At 29.6% G+C, this 12,695-nt stretch overlaps 1 long non-coding RNA gene across 1 annotated transcript; it reads right to left on the minus strand.

Annotated features, from left to right (window-relative positions):
• Positions 1–200: 200 nt before the first annotated feature.
• On the minus strand, positions 201–12,620 carry LOC127704882 (uncharacterized). Its single transcript, XR_007983556.1, has 3 exons — positions 12,530–12,620; positions 3,157–3,202; positions 201–456 (listed from the first exon to the last, which is right to left on the minus strand). It is a non-coding gene; the product is annotated as an uncharacterized LOC127704882 (long non-coding RNA).
• Between the last annotated feature and the right edge of the window lie 75 nt (positions 12,621–12,695).

The raw sequence follows: 12,695 nt of genomic DNA on the forward strand, positions 1-12,695 counted from the left end.
CAACCATTTTGAGTATTCCAATGCATCACCTCCTGGACATATCATTACATAATTACAATCCTGTTAATAACTGGAAAGATGATGCGATCTGCTATAGTTGTCAAAAATTGATAATCATAAAAACAGTAACGACTTCCAAAAAACGAAATTTCAACGAAAAAGGTATACATAATTCAAGAAACAACTCAAAATACCACTAATTCATATAATACTCCGTATATATTGGTAAGGTTTACATCTTACAATGAGTTCAAATTAATCGTTACTAATATTTGCTGGTTTCAGTTTTCTTTTACTTCTTATTAATCTTTAAGAAATATCCTCCACAATCACAATAACATTTATTGTTCACACAACTCCAAGAATTCGGAGAACTGCAGCCTCTTCCAGCACAACACCCTTTACAACCATAGCAAGTTTGAGAACATAACTTCAGCTGAACGGTCAGAGTTATACCTAAAAATATATGAATTCATTAATTTATATTTATACTCAGTGCAGCTTTTTTACATTTCAAGAGAACAGTATTTCAAATTAGTGATATTATCTATTTATAATAAAATATTGGATGTCGTTGCCTACCTTTGCACATATGTTAACAAGTAGGTCATAACATGAACCAGTACATATAGGTATATATATAGATGTGTTATTATTGTCAATGAGACAACTATTCACAATGGACCAGAGAACCATAATATATACATCTTTGATAAAAGTAAACAAAAACAATGTGAGGGACAGCAACTAGAGACAACGACTGATTAATAATTTGCTCACTTAGGACAGGCCAATGAAGAATGTGTGAGGGTTAATAACATAAACAGTACCAATTTCGTAGAACAGATGCGCATTCCGAAAGAAATTAAATTATCTATACATATCTTATTCAATACACAAGCTTGTCAAAACTAGTCAATGAGAAAATAGTCTGTTACCATACATCTTTAGAAAGCAAAAACGTTTGAGGAAATGTCGGACTGGAACATAAAACATATTTCGTTAAAACATTTTGATAGCCTAGATGCATAGTAAAGCCAACAACTTTAACAGAAAAACACAAAACACTTTAACATTTTAGTAGTAGTGGTATTTTAAATGAAAGAAAATATGACCTACAAAAATAACAATTTGGTATTTCGCAACTTAAGCACAAATTGCAGAGAAAATTGATTATGGCAGTGAAGTGTCTGAACCCGTCTTTATTCAGGAACAGCAGAATGTGTAGCCACAACTTAGTAAACTAGCAAAGAAAACTGAGAACATTATGATGGAAGATAATTTTGTCGAAAAATGCAAAGATATACATCTTGCAATGACAACGATTTAAAGATGTTATATAGACACCAAATATAACAAATAACGTGGTTTCTGCCAAAAGTTTAACGACAATCATCTGAGAAGAGAACATTGGCAACGCTAAAGGCTCTAAAGAGCCTATGTCGCTCATCTTGCTTGATCTGGTGCATTTTTAATAGTTAGCTAAAATTAAAGACTAGAATACAATTCATGACTAAGTTTTCATCTTTTTTTTTATTTTTCGTTACTGATCATTTAATCGGTTTTCAGTTTCTCTCTTCTTTCTACTATAATGTTAGCCCACATTCAAAATATAGATAAAAAATCGTCAATTAAATTTCCGTTTCGTTGACCTAAATGTATTTGTAGATCTTATCATGCTTGTCTTGTTGATCATTTTTTTATGTTTTGAGTTTTTCTTTATCCTCTACTGTTTTGCAGAGAAAATACATAGAAAAGCAAACACAGATTTTAAGAACAATAACTCCTATATCATGTAAATGTAGTCGACTGATAATTTCGACAATGTTGATTCGTTTTTTACCTTGTCTTGCTTATTAATTTTGATGGGAACAGTTTTTCTGTATCAGTTCTACAATAGTGTTTGCATTATATACACAATTTGGGTAATGTTTATCATTAAAGAATAGTAACTCCTTTAATGATTCCACTGACAGGTTGGGCCATTAAATATATTTGTAGATCTTGCCTTGCTGATCAGTTTTATAGTTCTTCTTCATATTCTATATTTTTGTTATATATGCAATAAATGGGTAATAATTATTAATAAAGGGCTATACATGTGTAACTCCTATCAGGATTCGTCCGACACTTTCTGCCATCTTGCTAAAAGTATAGCTCATTTTCTTGACCATTTTTGCTGTTTTGTATTTTTTATTAATCTACTGTTGTAGTCTACAAGAATGCAAAAATTGGCCAAAATTGGCCAAAATGTTCATTTATGGGCATTAATTCTTATAAGGATAAGGATATTTTCTCTATCAAAAGGATTTTCTACACCAGGAATAGATAACCGTACGGTAGCTGTATTTCGCAAAACCTTTTTGAAATTTTGGGTCCTCACTGCTCTTCAACTTCGTACTTTATTATATATTTTTACTAATTTTGTTGATTCGAGCGTCATTGATGTGTACTTTGTAGACGAAACGTGCGCCTGACGTACAAAACTTTTATCCTGGTATATATGATGAGTTTATATGAAGCCCTCTAAAAACCGGAGGTGATCTCAAATACACCAGAAAAGTAAACAGAAATGCTCCAAATATGGCACGCATTGTGTTGCTCGTGTAATCATTCAGTGATAATCATATTCGAGGAAATGATGATCTAATTGTTTTTAATTAAAACATATCCATCGTCATTTATGAAACATAAATAAAAACAGTATCAAAATTTCTTCAATTTGGATTTTTTTTTTTAGAAACAAAAAAAATATCATGCGATGAAGTTCCGTTTTTTTCCGTTAAATTGATGCACATGCGTCAATCTTGTGGGTGTGCAAATTTCCAAAACAGATATATGAGATGTAAATTATTTGTTTCATATGCAATTATAAACACTTGTACATGAGTCTTTTGGAATAATTTGCATAAAACTGTTTTATTAATACAATTAAAAAGTAACATTTATTATAACAGTTTTAATGTTACCTATATTTTTCAACCATTTTTCTTTTCTTTTATAAAATGATATCTTTGATTATAGACTTATATTTTATATGTATAGATGTCATGATATGGATGTTCGAAATTATGATACTCACATGAAAATATTAGAAATACATAAAATAGAATGATCACATGATAATATTGGAAATTAAAATAAAAGAATACTCACACGAGAAAATAAGAAGCAAACAAAGTATCGACGACGATTGCATATTCTAGGAAAGAAGATAAATATAAATTAAAAACCAATTGTTCAAAGAACAATTGAAGGTCTTTCCACATCAATTTTCTAAATATTTAATAAAAAGCTACTCCTGGTTTACTCAAAGTTACTATTGGCGTCCAATCATAGGTTTCTTATTACTGATTCAATAAATATATGGTTTCTATATACTTTTGCCTGAAATATGAGAGATAATTGCCAACTTCCGGTTAAGAAAATGTCACTTCCGGTCTCATATGGTATCTTTATATACGCTGATTCCAAAAATATATGGTTTATATATACGTTTGCCTGTAAAAAGGGAGATAATTGGCTACTTCAGGTTTAGAAAATATCACTTCCGGTCTCATATTTACACTGATTTCAAAAATATATAGTTTGTATATACTTATGCCTGTTATAAGGAAGATATTATGCTACTTCCGGTTTATAAAATTTCACTTCCGGTCTCAAATTATAGGTTAATGTATGCCCATTCAAAAAATATATGGTTTCTATGTACTTTTACATGAAAAAATGACTACTTCCGGTTCACTCAAGGTCACGTGCGGTTGACATTTTTCAATGTCATATGTCACCTATTATCAAAAGATAGATCTTATGGCTTTATCATGTACCAATTTGAAGTAATAATCAATTTACCCTAAAATAAAACATTTCATGGACAATAACTCCTATAAGATGACATTGCATTGTTTCAGTCTTAATATAGCATATCTTGATAACAATAAAGCAAACATTTTGCACTAGTTTTTTTCGTATATATCTTAAAATGTGTCAGAGAAAATGCAAAAATAAGCAAATGTCAAAATTGAGAACATGACCTTGACCTTTGACCTTGACCTTATTTTCTTAGTAAGGGCCAAGTATATCAAATAAAAAGAATCTAGGTTCATACGGCTAACGGTTTATGAGTTACAAAAACATAATGACAAATCTATTTGGTAAAGGTAGATAACCTCTTTATGATTCATCGAATCACTTTGATCCAATTCAGCCAAATATTTCTAAAGATGTAACGAACAAATAGGATAAAGAAATTTGTCCTTTTCTTTTTTTTGGTTTCAGAGGAGATACACTCACATGAAAAACAGTGTTTGAGGAGATAACTGTTCGATATAATATCCAAAATATCTAAGCGACATCTTACAAAACTTACTTTAAACTGCAAGAAAAGGGTTTGGCGGTAGAAGAAATAATAATAATAATAATTAAAAACCAATTGTTTAATAAACAATTGAAGTGGGACGAAAGATACCAGAGAGACAGTCAAACTCATAGATCGAAAACAAACTGACAACGCCATGGCCAAAAATAAAAAGACAAACAGACAAATAATAGTACAGATGACACAACATAGAAAACTTAAGACTAAGCAACACGAACCACACCAAAAACTGGGGGTGATCTCAGGTGCTCCGGAAGGGTAAGCAGATCCTGCTCCAGATATGGCACCCGTCGTGTTGCTTATGTTATTACAAATCCGGTAAATAGTCTAATTCGGTAAGTCACATTCGTGAAAAGGGAAGGGTATTGTAGTTGAAAGTCTTTCCACATTACATTTCTAAATTATTCATTAGAAATTACTTCCGGTTAACCCAAAGTTATTTATAGCGTCCAATCATAGCTTTCTTCATACTGATTAAAAAAACATAGAATCTATATACTTTTCACACTCAACCCTTTGCAAAAGACACTATGGCTTTATCATGTACCAGAATGAAGTTATATTCGATTTACCTTAAATTTTAACATTTTAGGGTCAATAGCTTCTATTAGATATCATCAGATAGCTTTGACCAAAGATACCATCTCTTCCTCTCAACAACCCAAACATTTTGCATCAGTTCTTTTTGTATCTAGCTTTCATAGTTTGAGAGGAGATACACACACTACCAAAGGGCAAAATTTGGAATATGACCTTGACCTTTGACCTTGACCTAGATTTTTCAAGTTATGACTCAAGGATCTCAAATCAAAAGTCCTTAGGTCTTTTCTGGCTTACGGTTAATGAGTTACACTGACATACCGATATACTAAACAGTGACGGCTAGATAACTCCTGTCAAATGTCACCGGATTGCTTCACTCCAAATTGACGAAAGCTGTATGAGAATTTAACGAATAATTTAGAAAAAGAATTTTGTCGATATCTTTTTTTGTTACGAAGGAGATGCACACACAAGATATACAGTGATAGAGAGATAACTCTTACAAAGACAATTGTTCGGCTTAGCAGGGTGAAATTTAAAAGAGCATACACTGTACGATACAAAATAAGAAATATCTAAGCGACATATTGTGAAACAAGAATTTAACGCAAGAATAAGATTTGGCGGAAGAATAAAAAAAAAAAAAAAAACAATTGTTCAAAGAACAATTGAAAGTCTTTCCACCAAAACGATATATTTAGATACAAAAATATTAAAATCCAGTTTAAAATGTCATTTCCAATGTCAATTGATAGCTTACTGTATGCTGATTCTAAAAAAAAATAGCTACTTCCGGTTTACACAAGGTCATTTTCGGTTTGCTTTTTCAAGGTCATATGGCTTGCAACTTAATGCAAAAAGTCCCATAGTTTTATCATGTATACATATGAAGTTAAAACAAAGGTCAAAATCTAGAACGTCAAATTTACCTATGACCTTGACCTCACTTTCAAGGTCATAAACCAAGGACATCAAATCAAAAGACCTTAGGTCTTTATTATATATGGTTAATGAGTTATATCACCATACGAGAAATTTTCAATATAAGAGGGGAGAAAACTCCAATTTAATGTCAACGTATCATTTGAACCAAAATGAATGTGTTAGACATATCGCAAATAACAATTTAGTGAAAATATGTTGTCGATATTTTATACGGTTTTTGAAAAGAAGTGATAATAATCCAAAATCAAAAATTAGAACATAACTTTGACCTTTGATCTTGTCCTAATTTTCCTTTTTGTTTTGGACCAAGGAGCTCAAATCAAAAGACCATAGGTGTCTATCACTTATGGTTTACCAGTTACAAAAGCATATTATTTATAAAAAATGCATAAGGGGAAATAAATCTCATATGGAGTTTCCAGATAGCTTCGGTCAAAATTATTCTAAACATCCTGAAGATATAACAAGCAATTTGGTAAAGTAAATTTGTCGTAACCTTTTTCGGTTGCGAAGGAGTAGTGCGCACAAGAAAAACAGTGGTTGAGGTGATAACTCATACAAAGTAAAGTGTTGCGTTAAACAGTGTCAGTTAAAAGCGTATAAACTGTTCGATATTATTTACCAAATATCTAAGCGACATCTTTCATCTTTTGAAACAACAATACCTCGCGAGAAAAAAAATAGGCGAAAAAAAAAATAAAAAAAATAAAAACCATTGTTCAAAGAAAACAGAAAAGTGGAAAGACCTAATTAATTTTTAAATCTACCGTAAAAAAATATTATATTCATGATATTCCATAAACAACTGTTAAAAACAAGGAAACTCCCAAAAGACACCGAGACACTCAAAATAGTTTCAAGGCAGTATTAGAGTAATCGGTAACTTACAGGAAACAATATCCAGGAGAAAAAAGAACATACAAGGTTAAAGATAGGCAATAGGTAATTGTTTTTTTTTGTTTTTTTTTAACACTCAAATTGATACTTTATTGCACAACTTGCTGTTAACAATAACACTTGATGTACAGCATTCCATCAAGTATCCCTGTTAATAGTGCCACCGAATATCCAGGGAGAATATTCAGTAGAATTAACAAAACAAAAAAATTCTATCAATATCTAAATAAATAAATTGCTATTACAAATAGCTGTTTTAAATAGTCTACTACAAAATATGTTTATTTTTTTCTATATAAAATACTATATATTCATGTAACATTACACACGTTATCACAAAAGTTCGTCAATATATTACGGAATTTATCACTATTTATTTCGGAATGAGTTTTTGTATACTATCTTAAATGTTCCAGAAACTAAATGCGGTCACTGGTCGATGACCTCGCACGTTTTTTGTGCTTCAAGTTGGGATTTACACAATTCTGCAATGTTTTGTAATTTGGAATAAAAATACGAAAAGGTGAGATGTTTTAATTATATGTTTTTATCTGTTATAAATCAAATGATTTGAAATAAATGTTTTATTTATTTGACCTACATAACGTTATGAACAATTGAACATGATCCCGTGTCGTGACCTTAAAATACCTATCAGCTATTTCGTAAACATACACATACTTGAATTTTCTGAAGTCATATTCGTACTACACACACACACAGACAGATTCAAACATCCAAGATACACACACAAAACTCCTTCATAGTTGCATGTTTTATACATTTTAAGCATCACATTTGAAATTATATGCAGATAGGCTATAAAATATTAATTGCCTCAAATTTTCAAGAATAACATCAAATTCTGTACACTTAGTTACTATATCTGCCCAGTAACATGGTATTAGTTATATTGTTCTTTATTTTTACCCCTTTTTCTTTATTTCTTAGCCAATTATTTTGAAGCAAATAAAGTATCCACACCCATATATACATACTTGTACAATGTAAACACACACACCAACACACACACACACACACCAAGTACAGATCTTTTCATATATATATTATAAGTAGATAATAAGTACTTGTATACCTTAACATTTAAGGTATCAGGTGCATTTATAAGCACATTGACAGCATATTGATATTACAAAATACTTTATGCTACATGTATATTTTCACATTTCTATAACATTACCTTAGTTTTTTCTCAAAATGTTATACACTTTTGTTAATAAACAGTTTATCTTCATGTTTACCAAACTATATAATTCTACTTTATTATTTATTTCATATTTAAATATTTTCATTGTATCTACCCATTTAGATTTTTTATTCGAAACATAGTGTGCCTTATAGACTGAAAAGAACATTAAACTAAGCAAATGATTAAGTGCAAAGTAAGCTTTATCATTAATTTTGTATCCTATGACAAGAGAACGGAGACTTATAACATGTTCTTCTATGCCAACTCTTTTGAGTAAATCTTTCATTGATTTCCAAAATATTTTATGATATTGACATGTAATGAAGAAATGGTTATAGTTATCTAGTTCATTGCAATAAGTACATAGGTCATTTTGTGCAATTTTCCACTGGAAAAGCAGCTGTTCATTTGGTAAAATAAAATGCATTAATTTCCATCTGAACATTTTTATTTTATTATCTTTTAGATACTCAAAAGTGAATTTAATAGAGTCTTTAAATTCATTTTTGAGACTTCCATTACCAAAGAGTCTTTCCCATTTAGCAAATCCAATTGGCGTTTCTGTTATTACTTGACCTAGCACTATTTTATATATGTCTTTATTATTGATAGTAAGGATATCAGTATTGTCTCGAAATTTGATTCTAGTTCGGTTAATATGAACCTTAGTTTTGAATGATTCTTCTGATTTTAATATGTTGACCCATCGTTTTGGTATGGAATTTTTAATTTTTAAGATTTCTGCAATCCAATTACTTTTATTTTTCAATTTTGAAATAATTTTTTTTTCTGATATCTTCCCCCTTTTATCGATTATGTCATTAATATATAATATATCGCTGTCAATCCAGTTATCAAAGAACAAACATTTTCCTTGAAATTTTATAAATCTATTTTCCCATATTATTTGTTTTCTAATATCTAAATAATTCTCAATTTGATCATGATTAATATTGTTACATTTGTTAACATTTATCCATGTTTTTATCATCTCTTGATAGAAAATTGGTGTTTCGTTCCATATTTTTTTATCTAGCATTTTTATTTTATTCAAATTTATCTTGAAAATAGGTAAGTTTTTGCCAAATTTATTGAGGTATAGCTTTGGTAATACAGCCCAATTTGCATTCCCTGATTGTATTATTTTTATAATCCATTTTATATGTATTGATTTTATATAAGACTCGATATCAATCATATTTAAACCCCCCTCTGAAAATTTTTTAGTAATTATTGACCTTTTTATTTTATCTTTTCCTCCATTCCAAATAAATTTATATATTAAATTATTAATATTTTGTAGTTTATCTTTACTTATGATACTATTAGTTGCAATGTAAGTTATATTTGGTAGCAAAAGAGCTTTTACGATTAATATTTTTCCCAATTGGGTTATTCTTCGTTTTGACCATCTATCTACAAGTTTCGCTATTTTATCCATGACTTTTTCCATATTCAGCGTGTCACATTCTTTTCTGTCATAACCAAAGTAAATACCTAAGCTTTTGATTGGTTTATTTGTCCAATTTATATTTTCATATTTATCTTTTGAACTTTTTAATTTTCCTAACCATATCCCCTCTGTTTTATTTCTATTTAGTTTTAATCCTGAAAAGCTGCCAAATGTTTCAATTATACTAAGAGCCAGACTTATTTCTTTTCGTGACTGAAAAAAAAGAGTTGTGTCATCAGCTAATTGACAAATTTTTAAATTACATGATTTTCCATCTAATTTTATTGTTATTCCTTTAAAATCTTTATTACTTCTTAGCCTTATTGCCATTAATTCTACTGTTATGACAAAAAGAAGAGCAGAAATCAGACACCCTTGTCGTATACCACGATATATTTTAAACGGACCTGAAACCCACCCATTATTTGAAATACAGCCTTTAATGCCATTATACATAGTTTCCACCCATCTGATAAAGCCATTTTTAAATCCAAACTTTTTTAGCGTTTCTGTCATAAATGTCAATTCCAAAGAGTCAAAAGCTTTACTAAAATCCAAAAAAAGTATTGCTCCTTCTATATTAAATTTTTCAGAGTAATCTATAATGTCTTGTATTTGTCTAATATTAAAACCTATGTATCTATTTTTGACATATCCAGTTTGATTTAGACTAATTATAGAAGGAAGAACATTTTTCAGTCTCTGTGCCAACACATAAGCTAGTAATTTCGTATCAATATTCAATAATGTTATAGGACGGTAATTATTTTGAGAATTTGTTAATTCTTTTTTTTCAAAATTATTATTGAAAACCTTGACCATAATATTCTTTAGACTACCCCAAAATTGTCTATAAAATTCTACTGTCAGCCCATCCAGACCAGGGGATTTATTTAATTTCATTTTAAATATTGCATCTGTACATTCAGTTTCTGTTACATTCCCTTCACATTGAATACTATCCGAGTCTTTTAGTTTTTTTGGTATTTCTGTTTCTTTAATATACATGTTAACATCATTATCATTAGGATTAGTTGACTCGTAAAGCTTTTTGTAGTATTTCACTTGTAAATTTAGAATTTTATCTTGGTCAGTTGTCGTAGATCTATTTTCATCATATAATTCAGTTATGATCTTTTTTGTTTGACGACTTTTTTCTAGTCCCAAGAAGTATGCACTATTTTTTTCCCCTTCTTCAAACCATTTTACCCTTGACCTAATTTTTTGCCCTTTAATTTTATCTTTATACAAACCCTCTAACTTATTTTCAACCTTCTCAATTTCTATTTTTAAGTTTTGACTTTTATCAATACCATTATCTATTTCATTATTAAGATTATTCAGTTGTTTTTCTAGAATATTAATTTCATCCTTTTTTAATTTAGCTTTAATTTTACAGTAGTCTAAACTTGCATCCCTTACTTCTATTTTCAAGTTATCCCATAGTATCCCCAGATCATTGCAGTTGAATGAATCTTTTTCATATTTAGATATCAACTTTTTTATTAAAATTGTGTAACCTTCATTATTTAAAACACTTGAATTTAATTTCCAATAGCCTCGTCCCTTATTTCCTCTGTCAGTATTAATTTTTAATGATACCGCATTATGATCAGTTAGTTTTTGGATTATAGGTCTAATGTCACAACTTTTACAATTTTTTTGTACTTCTTTTGATATAAAGAAATAATCAATCCTTGTGGCTTCTGATCTATCTTTTCTACACCAGGTAAATTGTCTTGTGTTTTTATTTTTGATTCTCCAAATATCTATTAATTTGGATGATTTTATCAGCCCTTTCAAACTTGTTACTGGTTTATCAAATTTTTTGGAGGATTTAGTTTTGTTTTTTGTATCAGTCAATGACCAAATATCATTGAAATCGCCCCTAGGTAATTGTTCAATTTCCTTTAGCTATTTATACCAAGACACATTATATACAGAGAAATCCATTAAAACACTTATAATTGGTCATAATTATTCTTTATAAAATTTCAAACCCTCGTCTTGTAATGGGAATATTAACCCAAATATTTTCAAATACACGTAGTCGAAGCAAATGTCGTAGTTATGATACGATTTTCAGCAGGAAATGAAAAAACAGATCATATCCTTCAAAATCGACAAAACGTTGCATGTACAGTACACCTTTATCTTCATAATGCTAGTAATAATTATCAAAATTGGTATTTAATATGTTCGGTGATCACCATTCACTGTTGCAGGTCGTTCGGTGACCTACATTTGTTAACATCTACGGCATTTGGATTCTAGTGGATAGTTCTCATATCCGGAATTATACCATATCCTTTTATTTTCATCAGTCATGATATGACATTTGGAATATTTTATCAGCAACAGGATTTGGTGAATGATTCATTGGTGTTAAACGCTACTTTCATCACTATAAGTTATTTCGTTACGATTTGAGTCGAGCGCACCTGCCACGTGCGGGGTTCAAGCAACAGGACATAATTATGATATATTTAAAAAACTTGTTTATACGAAACATTATAAAATGCAGGCTTATAACAAAGTAATCTAGACCCGCGTTTCGTCAACAAAAACAAGGATCATGAATCAAACGTTTCGGGGATTTAACCAATGACGAAGAAAGGATATACTAAAAAAAAAAGGAAACAATGAAAACATACCCATTATCGATTACATGAAACGTAAAGAAAAAATAAACATATTTTTTTTTACTTTTTCTGTCTCTTCTTATTATCTGTATTGTAATAATCCAATATTTTTGTTACACAGTTTAGAAGGATTCCATCTCTTCATGAATAAAAATAGTTCAACGCATAATATGTAAGATCATAAATAATTTTTATGTATTGCATAACTATCTAAAAATATCCTTTCTGTAAGGTATAGTTTGGGTAAATATCGAATTTTTGGAAAAGTTCGTCTTGTCAAAGTTTTATTGTTGAAATTACTTCTTTCAAGAATAGACTAAGATCGAGTCTGTTCATAGGTTTAAGATGTTATGCTGTACTTTTAGTGAAGATTTTGATAATTTATAATTAAAACATTTTAAATCTTATATCACAATTTGAAGTACTTAAATTACCTAGAAAATATGGATAAAAAAACTTACCCTGCTTTGAACGAATCACAAGAGCTTTGTTCAATTTATGTTTAAGCTGAAGTCAATCTGGATGTTTTATACTGTGAGGGCCTGTATTTTTTTAACCGACATTGTAATAAATCTAATAAAAACAGTCTCTTTTTATTTGAGTCATAATATATAAGTTAGTTAACGC

The sequence above is a fragment of the Mytilus californianus genome, unplaced genomic scaffold (assembly GCF_021869535.1).
Source record: "Mytilus californianus isolate M0D057914Y unplaced genomic scaffold, xbMytCali1.0.p SCAF_6, whole genome shotgun sequence".
NCBI lineage: Eukaryota > Metazoa > Mollusca > Bivalvia > Mytilida > Mytilidae > Mytilus > Mytilus californianus.